A 12,035-nucleotide genomic window follows, 5' to 3' on the forward strand; every position below is an offset into this window, starting at 1 on the left:
TTTGCTTGGTCTTCTTTTTCCAACAGTTGTTAAAATTCTCTCATTAGGAGGTTGACCACTCCTGGTAAAAATCACAAGACAAATTCAAAACACATCTATGTCCTCTACAAGTGGGACATGAGGGATGAGGGTCTATGACGACTCGACTCATGAAATTGCAACAAGGGCAACCTTCAAGGCTTGGGAAGGTCCTTATTAACACTTATTAACACTCTTAGTATAAGAAAAGGCATAACAGGGTGTATGTATGGTAGTGGCCACCTGTACGTATGATGACGGTCTGCTAAGAATACAGCAGTGTAAGGGGGATGGCAGTGGGGCGATAGCGACCTCGTTAATTAAGGACACAGCTTGAAGGTTAGGTTCGGAGGCTTCTTGTGTAGAGGTTTTGCAGAAAAACGGACACAGTTTTTGTAGTATGCACATGGGAGGAACTGGCCGCTAAAGGCTCTGGAATAACAGAAGGTCAGTAACAGACGACCAATCTACGTCGCAACAAAGAGCAAAGTGAGCACACAATCGCTAGCATCAACACACTGAAGTGCATGGTGGACCCACGAGGCAAACATACCAGACTTGGAGACTCATGATAACTCTTTAATCTGGTCGTACCAACCTGCGCCAGAACAAATCCAATAAATGACGAAGGTTTGTATCAGCATAGAAACAAATCTATGGTTCATGTATTTACCTAGAAATTACAGTATCATAAACTTACTGTCTTTTGTACTGTTAGAGCAGCTGTAACATTCTGACATCATGAATGGTTACTGCAACTTACGTTTTATATGGTTACAGCTGCCTTTTGCTGTATGTCATGTCTGACGGAAAAATTCCCTGACGTGGCTACATAACGTCAATATAGTAACAAAATCCTGGCAGAGAAATAGACAGATCTTTAACAGCAGATATGCAAGTAGCATTATCAGCAATTGGACCTAAAATCAAAGCGTTATTTGCTCCAAGCATTGACCACATGTCTCAATGTTTGGTTCATTGCAGCTTGTTCCAGTTATTATTATTATTACTTGCTAAGCTACATCCATAATTGGAAAAGCAGGATGCTATAAGCCCCGGGGCCCTAACAGGGAAAATAGCCCGGTGAGGAAAGGAAACAAGGAAAAATAAAATATTTTAAGATCAGTAACATTAAAAAAAATATTTCCTATATAAACTATAAAAACTTTAACCAAACAAGAGGAAGAGAAATTAGATAGAATAGTGTGATCAAGTGTACCCTCAAGCAAGAAAACTCTAACCCAAGAAAGTGGAAGACCATGGTACAGAGGCTATGGCACTACCCAAGACTAGAGAACAATGGTTTGATTTTGGAGTGTCTTCTCCTAAAAGAGCTGCTTACCATAGCTAAGGAGGCTCTTCTACCCTTACCACGAGGAAAGTGGCCACTGAATAATTACAGTGCAGTAGGTAACCCGTTGGGTGAAGAAGAATTATTTTGTAATCTCAGTGTTGTCAGGTGTATGAAGACAGAGGTGAATATGTAAAGAAGTGTACTATTCAGTGTGTGTGTGTGTGTGTAGGCAAAGGGAAAATGAACAGTTACCAGAGAGAAGGATCCAATGTAATACTGTCTGGCCAGTCAAAGGACCCCACAACTCTCTCGCGGTAGTATCCATGCTTTCACATTAACCATGAAAATGGTTCAAATAATGGCTAAAATTATTGTAATGGCCATATATTGTATTGCCATTCCTTTCATGTTGACTAAAGCACCATGATAGTAACAATGAATAAATATTTTAAGAAATGCAGAAAAATTTTGTGAAACTGATATCAAACGTAAAATCTTTCTCTTGAATCAAAGACGTTTGGGAACCACCACATTAAGCTTGAAGAACACAATCCTCAAGTGGTGGTCGTCCAGTGTACCCAACATAAAAAGCAGCAAGTTAGTAAGGTTACAAGTCATCTTCTTAAATCCTGCCCAGTGGGAAAATTAGGACAGAGGAAATTTAGACTCATTATCTTTATCTCTTATATATATTTTCAAGATAGACAAGACCCTCCTTACAGTCTGTACCAAAGACTTACTGCAGATTACACAGAAACCAACCCTACAGTAGACTGTACCTAGCCTAAGCCAGAACACAGTTTACTATTGTTCCAGTCAGGACAACATTTTCTAATAAATAAAAACGTTTTTCCTATAAAACTCAAATTGGGGCCTTTGTATAACAGCGGCCACTTCCTCCAGGAGGCATAAAACAAAGATCAACTAAACTAAACTTCCCCAACCTAACCTAACCTATATACCATGTACTTACCTACATACCTAACGTGGGGGGGGATGGGGCTATCGCCCCCTGCAACCCCCCTTACACTGCTGTATTCTTAGTCAGCCGCTATCATACGTACATCCCCTAAAATCTTCTTCGAAAATTTCATTTATTTTTAGGGCTGATAAATACTTAGAGAGATATACAATCATATATCCTACGGTGATAGGAACGTTATCAGGCAATACAATACGAGCTGTCCTCACAAGCAAGAGATATTATTATTATTACTTACTAAGTTGGAAAAGCAAGATGCTATAAGCCCAAGGGCTCCAATAGGGAAAAATAGCCCAGTGAGGAAAGGAAATAAGGAAATAAATAAATGATGAGAACAAATTAACTGGGCTGACACAAACAACATGCAATTCAATGAGGATAAATTTAAAATAATGAGACTGGGGCCCAATACTGAACTCATCCACTCCACCGAGTTACTGACAAAAACACAGCAGCCAATCCCACCAAGCAATGCAGTCAAGTGCCTTGGCATCCTCATGGACAATGATGCCACCTTCCAGCAGCACATCAAGGACACCGCCACTAGGGCCAGGCGCATGGTTGGCTGGGTTCTGCGTACCTTCCATTCAAGGGAGCAGGAGGTCATGCTGACACTGTGGAAGACCCTCATACAGCCAATCCTTGACTACTGCAGCCAGCTGTGGTCTCCCCATAAACAGGGGGACATACACGAGCTAGAGTCAGTCCAGAGGAGTTTCACAAGATCAATTAAAGGAATGAGGGAGCTCAACTATTGGCAGAGCCTGCAAAAGCTGGGACTCTACTCTCAACAGAGAAGAAGAGAGAGATATAGAATAATATACACCTGGAAAATCTTGGAGAGGCAGGTGCTTGACCCTACCCCTGACTTACTGAGGGCACGTGAAAGTGAGCGTTCTGGGCGCTCATGTGTAAGACAAAGCCTCTCCTCCAGGACACCAGAGAGGATAAAAACCCTCCTTGCCTCCAGCCTCACCCACAACGGCCCCAGACTGTTCAATACACTGCCGAGAAATGTCAGACACACCACAGGCTGCTCGGTCGCCAATTCAAGAAAGCACTTGACACCTTCCTGCAGACGCTGCCAGATGAGCCTCCTGTGCCAGGCTACACAGCGTGCTGCAGGGCAGCCACAAACTCTGTGCCAGACCAGATCACCCTCATGAAGAAGGACTCACGGACTGGCGACAGCGGTGGACCACCACAGCTGTGAGGAAGACCCTCTAAATTCGACCAAGTATACCAAGTAAGTAAGTCATTCTAAAAACAGTAACGTCAAAACATATATTATTATAATTACTATTACTATTATTATCATTACTAGCCAAACTACAACCCTAGTTGGAAAAGCAAGGACTCCAGTAGGGAAAAATAGCCCAGTGAGGAAAGGAAATAAATAAATGAGAACAAATTAACAATATATCATTCTAAAAACAGTAACAACGTCAAAAACTGATTGTCATATTAACCACCCGATATATTGTACGCTATAAATGTATTAATACACGGTTATTAAACTATACACACCTGTCAGTCACGTTGTACAACAAGTCCAGATTAACCTCTATTTTTTTTTTCTTTTTTTTTCTACTTCTGGATGTGCCCCCTCACTTGGTGTTAGCTTGGCCCGGACCCTACATCATCGCAATATGCAATGCATATAACGCAACGATGCAACGGTAATCTTGCGTCGTTGCAGGTTCAAGTAGCTGTGACCTGAGCATGTATCGTTTGTTGTAAAGCACTGACAATTAATGTCACGGGAAACAAGAACAGGCTGCTTAAACATTAATACTTTTCCCTTAACCTGGTTGGTTCCAGTAACGCTATTGTATTCAGAATAATGGTGTTTATAATTAATCATTCTTAATAAAATAGTAATAATATTCTATTTAACTTGTAATTATATTTTATCTATCTCTAATCTTCCGAAAAATATATTGATTCATGTGAATAAATATAATTTACAAGACTTAAAAGTTTTACAGATATTTAGGTCTGTTTTGCTCCTGTCGGCAGGGTTGCCAGGTTTTCTTAGTGAGAAAAGGCCAACTTCTAATCAACTTTTGCTTTAAAAGGCCAACCCATTAGTAAAATAAAAGGCCAAAAGTATAGCTTTTATGACCAACCAATTTAAAAAAAGGCCAAATTTGAAGTTTTTAGCTTGAAAATGGAGAACCTGGCAATCCTGCCTGTCGGTGGTGTTTCGTTGTTAAATGCTGAGTTTGCTATAGTTAGCGATTTAATCTCTCTCTCTCTCTCTCTCATATGCATCAACTTAATTATTAATACAATTTTTTTTTTTTCTCTCTCTCTCTCTCTCTCTCTCTCTCTCTCTCTCTCTCTCTCTCTCTCTCTCTCTCTCTCTCTCTCTCTCTGTAACTGTATTTATGTTAACCACAATGTGTCAATGGAAAATTATCAATTCCTCTCCTCAATTGTCATAACTAAATTTCAACCATGCCATATGTGCAATGAATAACAAGCAAAGGCTATTATTTGAGATGATATTGCATCAAAAGTAACATGTTAAGTTAAAACTTGAAGCAACGAAAGACTCAAAAAAATTATCTTCTGACTACGTGACTATAATACTTCAGTTCTTCTTCTTTTGGATTTCGTATGTATGATTGCATAATACTATGTGATACATGGGGTTCACTTATGTAGCGTGTTTATATATATATATATATATATATATATATATATATATATATATATATATATATATATATATATATATATATATATATATATATATATATGTATATATATATATATATATATATATATATATATATATATATATATATATATATATATATATATATAAACCTACTGTGATATTCAATCTTTCAATTTGGTTGACTGCCGAAATCTTCTGGACGTAGACTACCTGAAATGTTTTATTTGTTATGATAATGTTGATATGTGCTAACTGGCTTAAATGATCTGAGATATGGTCATATTTACGTTCAAATATTATGACAGATTCTATGAAAATTGTGCTGGGGATAATGAAACGAAATGTTTTACTTCGAATTTCGTCAATTGTATCGCATCTTTAAGACAAAGAATAACAAGGTTTTAACAATAGGAGATATTCGAGATATTGCAAGGCTTTAGGTGTGTAGTTGATGAGAGTAGTCATAAATACTAATTATGGATATGAATATTAATGATCCAAATTATATCAATCATAAATAATTGAAGACTGTGAATCAGAGTTTAAGATTAGAATTCTGATAATGGTAATATTCTTTAGAATTAATCCCTGGATATCTTGTAGTTACAGAAAATTTAAATGAATGTTCATTAAATTGTCAGTCTCTGCTCGTCTTGTCCTCACAACGATGTCAGCAAGAAGACTTCGAAACATTTCTAAATCATTAACCATTGGATCACTCTCTGGTTACGGTTCCTTTTCCTTTGCTCTTGCTATGGGTAGAAGAGACTTTACTTATGGGAAGCAGTCCGTCTAGAAGAACACCCCAAAATCAAATCGTGGTTCTCTAGTCTTGGACTCTTGGGTAGTGCCACATCCTCTGCATTACGGTCTTCTACTATCTTGAATTAGAGCTCTCCTGCTTGAGGGAACACTGGAGCACACTTTTCTATCTTATTTCTCTTGTTATTTAAGTTTTTACAGTTTTTGTCAGATCTATTTTCACGTTATTGTTCTTAAAATGTTTGTCTATTCATCAAGGACTTGGTTCATACTTCAGATTGTCCTCAGCCTGATACAAAGAGATTTCGCGTGGTAGCTTCTTTCATGCACCACGTGGAGCTTAGAGCTTCAGATTCTGCTGCTTGTTAGAGGAACCACAAACTTCACGGAGCGCTTTGGATTCTACTACTGGCTGCATGCGTATAATGTTTACTTTTATCATTTATCTTTTTAGAGAATTTAAATGGAATTAAGGTCACATAGATTAAGATTCTGGACTTTGACACGTTGGAAGAAGCTACCCCGAGGGAGATTACTTTAATTAATTTCGCAATTTTATCCTGAAAAGTAATTTAATTCAATTACAAGAAACAAGCACAAAAAAAATGCCAATGTTTCAAAAGTAATTAATATAGAAGAAAAAATATGGCGTGGGTTTTGAAATATGACAAACAGTGTGACACATTACGAAGAGTAATTACAGAATCTACTGCAGACTATCTACAGACTATGCCAGGTCATGACCCAGCAGGATAAAGTATAGGGAAGTTTAGTTTTATTACCAGAGACAATAAGGGGTTCACAACATTCTTGGATGAGAAAGGAATAGTCTAAAACTAGTCTTCAATTGACTGTAATAGACAACAAATCTATAAATTATATTAACTAAATACAATGGAATAGCTAAGAAATCTGGGAAACGAATATTAGCAACTTCAAAGGCGATAAATATGTCAGTGAAAGAGATAAGGGAAGAAGTATTAAGCTAGAGTTTGTTGAAAGTCAAATACGAGCAGTTGATAAAAAAAAAAAAACAATCTGGATCAAATGATGCAGTTATCATAATGAAATTCAGTCTAAATGAACATGGAAGACCTTTCCAAGGAAAATACGGTGAAATACTATAAAAAATAGACTTATTTAGATACTATGGTGTCAGTTCCCTAATACTAAAAAATTGAAATTTATTAGCTAACCAATAACAATTTTGAAAAAAATATATATCTTAAATTTGAAGAGTATTATTCAATAATAGTGCTTCGGTAATATACAAAGATAGTGGGTTATAATTCACTAATTTGTTTGTAATGTAAACGAAAGGGAAGTTGAAAGAACAAGAAGTTCAGGTTCAGGTTCTGGGGCGAGGCATAGCCTTTACAACGGCGCCTCTAACGCTTATCTTCTTGTACTGTTTTGTCTTTTCTTCCACATTATGTTCAATACTTCTTTTTTCTTTTCTATATTTGTTTCACTAAATAAAAATAATCCTACTATTTTCTTTGGGTCTTCCTCGTATGGTTGCTGTAGCTCAATTACCTCATTCAAAAGTTCAAAGTTGGAGCAAATGCTTTTTTGTTGACCAGGCGGACATGAGTCTTTTATAGTTTATTTATGACATATTTGTTTTTGATGTTGTTAATAGTGTATATATGACATGTCAGTTTTGACGTTGTTACTGTTTTTAGAATGATTTATTGTTAATTTGTTCTCTTCATTTATTTATTTCCTTATTTCCTTTCCTCACTGGGCTATTTTTCCCTGTTGGAGCCCCTGGGCTTATAGCATCTTGCTTTTCCAACTAGGGTTGTAGCTTGGATAGTAATAATAATAATAATAATAATAATAATATATTCCTGGCAAAATAAGTGAAGAACCTGTGTAGTAGAGTCCATGCTATTCTTTATAGAAGAAGAATTACAAGACTCCTTGGTAAACATTGCAGCCAACTCGAAGTTTCCAACACTTATAACACCAAGACAATAATACATCCACATCATCATCAACAAATCGAATTTGAGTTTGACATTTTCGATTTGTGAACGATGGTGAATGTGATTAAGGGACTGTTGATTAAATGGTAAGTATCCCAAAATAAGTTGAAGTCAGAGCCAGCCAGGAGGATAATTTTTTAGGGTCATACTACTTCTAGGAGAACACTCCAAAATCAAACCATTGTAATCTATTCTTGGGTAGTGCCATAGCCTCTGTACCATGGTCTTCCAATGTCTACAGGTTAGAGTTCTCTTGCTTGATGGTATACTCTGGCACACTATTCCATCTTATTTCTCTGCCTCCTCTTTTGTTAAGTTTTTATAGTTTATATCGGAGATATTTATTTTAATATTGTTACTCTTCTTAAAATATTCTCTTTTCCTTTTTTCCTTTCCTCACTGGACTATTTTCCCTGTTGGAGCCCCGGGGCTTATAGCATCCTGCTTTTCCTACTAGGGTTGTAGCTTAGCTTGTAATAATAATAATAATGTTTTTGTTTTGTTTGGCCAAGGCTTACTAAAATGGTAAATAAATTTTATAGGACATGACTTAACTTTGTTAATTTAAAATGGTAAATAAATTTTATAGGACATGACTTAACTTTGTTAATTTTCAAGTCAATTAAGGTAGATTGGAGAACCAGAGGGTAGTTGTTGTTGTTGGGGTATTAAAGCCAACACTTGTTGTTGGCACGGGCCTTTCCCTTGGTTGGCCCGTAGGTGATCTGTAAAAATTTATAAGGTAGTTGCATTAATGGAAATTTGAAAGGTTTTTAGTAGTAGAAAAAGATGTGGATAGGGTAAGGATGATGGTGGTAGTGGTAGAGGGCCATCATTTCTCGGATAGTGGTAGTTTGAAAAGTGGGGGTGTAAGGCTTTTGAAGATTAGAGAAAAATTGTGCAGGTGGGGTTGTCCAACCCTTTACTCCCTAGGGTCCCTGCAGAGAGATTTTTAAGTGGTAGATTAGTTGAGAAGTGAAAGGGGGTGATGTGAATAGAGCCTTACAATGAGGGGATGAGATGGTGCATGGAATGAGGAGGTCTTACCTTGGTGGAGGTAGTGTTGAAAGCAACTGTGCATGTGTGTCTATGCTTTCGACAATTGCTTTTGCCAGTGTGGCTGCCTCTTTCATGGCATGTGGTGTGTTGATGTCTACAAGTAGATCACCTCGTAGCTGTGCTGTTTCTCTGCATTCTAGTAGGTAGTGCAGGAGAGGTTGTTGTGGTATGACATCACAGTGTTCACACCTTGTCTGGATGTCATCTAGGAGTTCCCAGTTTGCTTTGTAACCCAGCCGGAGTCTGTGTATGCATACTGCCAGTTTTCTTGGGGTGTATCTGTCTATGGGAGGGGGTTCTAGTTCCGATGCCCATTTGTACCATGTTGCAGAGGGAGAGCCATTCTCTATCCTCATATGTAGTTCCTTGATTAGGTTGTTCTTGAGCTGTGTCTTTATTTTGCTTTTGATTGTTGCAATGCAGGCTGTATGTGCACCTGTACATTGTGAATGTGTTTGGTGCTTTTGGCTAGCTCATCAGCCTTTTCATTCCCTGGTATCCCGATGTGACTGGGGATCCAGTTTATAGTTACTAGTCTGTTTCTTTCATTATGTTGATGTAAGAGGATTTTAATGTCCGCTATCAGGGATTTGTTTTCTTTGTTTTTGTCCTGCTGTAGGACCTGCACTGAGGATCGTGAGTCAGTATGGATGACTACTGGTCCTTCCTCATTTTCAATAGAGTATTTTAATGCTTGCTGTATTGCAGAGGGTAGTTTGTAGCGCTACGGCCAAGCGTCTTAATTTGCTTATTATCGCTCCGACTGTCATCTTGTATAGAATAAAAACGTTTGGAAATGGTCTACGGATCTTAAATATGTGCTTAAACGCACACTTTTATGTTTTTCGCCGAAAACCCTAAATTACCTGAAAATTTGTGGCTCGAGTTCTTACTCCGGCCACGAATCTTCTCGCTTCCGTAGTAGGTAAGGGGGGGGTCCGGGGAAGCGAAGCCCCCCCTGGGTAAGGATACGGCTTTTAGCATAGGTTAGGTGGGTTTTTTAAGTTAGCTTCTCCCGCCAAAACCGTTTTTAGAATGACGGCCATAATTCAGAATATTCCAGTTTTCTACGAACTCGATTTTAGAATGACGGCCACAGTCCACCCCACTTTATAATATTCCCATTTTCTATGAATGAAAACGGATCTGGCCGTCACCCTACAAAGGCTCCGAACCAGATACACACCTTCCAACTAGTCTTTAAAGTAAAGATTATGGTTTTGTTAATTGTAATACAATATTGGGGGTCTTTGGGAAGTAATAGTCCTCTCCAGTAAGGATACGCATACAACAATTTCCCTGTTGATTCTGAAATTTTCTTCCTGTTTTCCTAAAACGGAAATTTTCCTCAATTCTGTTTTAATGTTAATGTTTTTTAAATATTTTTATTTTATTTGTTCATCACTTCTTATGTCGTTTTTTTTTTATTTCCATATTTCCTCACTAGGGTCCTATCGATACACTATACTATAGCATTGTCTGTTACTACCTGGCCTTACTAATCGAGCAAGTGGAAGATAACGCTATCCCCACGTAGCTATCTCCGGGTAGGAAGATTTCAGTCGCATGGTTACCGTGTATAATTTTACCATATTTTGTTGGTATTTTATTTTATGCCTAATCTTGATATAATAAAATGGGATTGAAATTTCCCTTTTGTGTAACCCAACCTGTGTCTGCTATCAATCTACAAATATTATTATTTTTTTTTTTTTTTCATTTGTCCAAATTATACTTTTGGAAATTTCATGCCAATTACATGAACCATGTATTTTTCCTAGCGGGTTACCTTGGGTTAATATTAATTTTTTACAATTTATGTGGGTGCAAATAATTTGTTTGTTCCTGCATTGTGAAAAATTATGAAGATTCCCAGAGAGTTAGTTTCTATTTATTTTTTTAGGAACCATAAAAAAATGTTTTTATTACAGTTCCCAAAAAATTAATGTGTTACATTATGCACAAATAGCAGATACATATAAACCACACCAAAAGCAGATAGAAAAATACATAAGACATGTGTGTTTTATGGATACCATTGTGACTTTCCGAAGATAGGGGAATACATTGAACGAGGGAAAAACGGTTGGGGTGTATGTACGATAGCGGCCACCTGTACGTACGATTATGGCTAACTTAGAATACGGCAGTGTAAGGTAAGTAGGTAAGGACACGGCTTGTAGGTTAGGTCAGGGGGGAAAGTTTAGGTTATTTGATGTCCATTTTTAATCTCCATGGGAGGAGCTGGCCACAGATATACAAAGACTCCAAACGGTAATACACCCTAACCTAACCACACTCACCAGGGGACTGTTTCTCCTCCCCACAGAGGGCCTTTATCCCCCCTTGCAACCCCCCACTAATGTGACCTCTGACACTATCACTTAGTAAACCTTAAAACATTGTGATTCACCGGACACATGCAGATATTGATTTGTAGAGAATGTGATAACTTTAGTATTGTAAATTTCATATGAAGCATACTGTAGATTGGAGTATCCCTAAATTCCTGCAGCAGACACTTCCTACACATACAGCAACCACTTTGTAACGGAAGATACTGTCACAAAAAATTACTTGAATTATGGAAACATCCAGGAACTCAAGTAGTAAAATTTGGTTCTTAACCCTTTTACCCCCAAAGGACGTACTGGTATGTTTCACAAAAGCCATCCCTTTACCCCCATGGACGTACCGGTACGTCCTTGCAAAAAAATGCTATAATAAATTTTTTTTTCATATTTTTGATATTTTATTTTAGAAAATTCAGGCATTTTCCAAGAGAATGAGACCAACCTGACCTCTCTATGACAAAAATTAAGGGTGTTAAAGCAATTTAAAAAAAATATACAGCAAAATGTGCTGGGAAAAAAATAACCCCCTGGGGGTTAAGGGTTGGAAATTTCCAAATAGCCTGGGGGTAAAAGGGTTAACTGTTGATAGTTATATTCTAGAAACAAAATCAATATAAGCGATTGCAAATAGCTCATACATGATAAGCCACTTTCTTCTCAAAAGTCAATTATGGACTTAGAAAAGAGAAATGCAGATCAAAATGTGATCGACTGATTCGCAAGTTGTTATTTACCACTTTTTTCTCAAAGGAAATGTATTAAAACAGGCGGTACTTGTATGTTTCTTATAGTGAATTCCAGTTTGGAATGAAATTATACAATTGTATGGTTACCATATCTGACCATATAAAAAAGAATGGACAATAGTATAATGTAAACGGGTAGCCTA

At 37.4% G+C, this 12,035-nt stretch overlaps 1 protein-coding gene across 1 annotated transcript in view; it reads right to left on the reverse strand.

The window, feature by feature from the left end:
* LOC137654466 (serine/threonine/tyrosine-interacting protein B-like) overlaps positions 1 to 4,109 on the reverse strand; it is a 32,361-nt gene extending 28,252 nt beyond the window's left edge. Inside the window, exon 1 of the mRNA XM_068388123.1 lies at positions 3,822 to 4,109. The gene's annotated coding sequence lies outside the window, so the exon portion shown is untranslated. The remainder of the gene's footprint in view (positions 1 to 3,821) is intronic.
* Between the last annotated feature and the right edge of the window lie 7,926 nt (positions 4,110 to 12,035).

Source organism: Palaemon carinicauda, chromosome 15, assembly GCF_036898095.1.
Source record: "Palaemon carinicauda isolate YSFRI2023 chromosome 15, ASM3689809v2, whole genome shotgun sequence".
In the NCBI taxonomy this organism is placed as follows: Eukaryota; Metazoa; Arthropoda; class Malacostraca; order Decapoda; family Palaemonidae; genus Palaemon; species Palaemon carinicauda.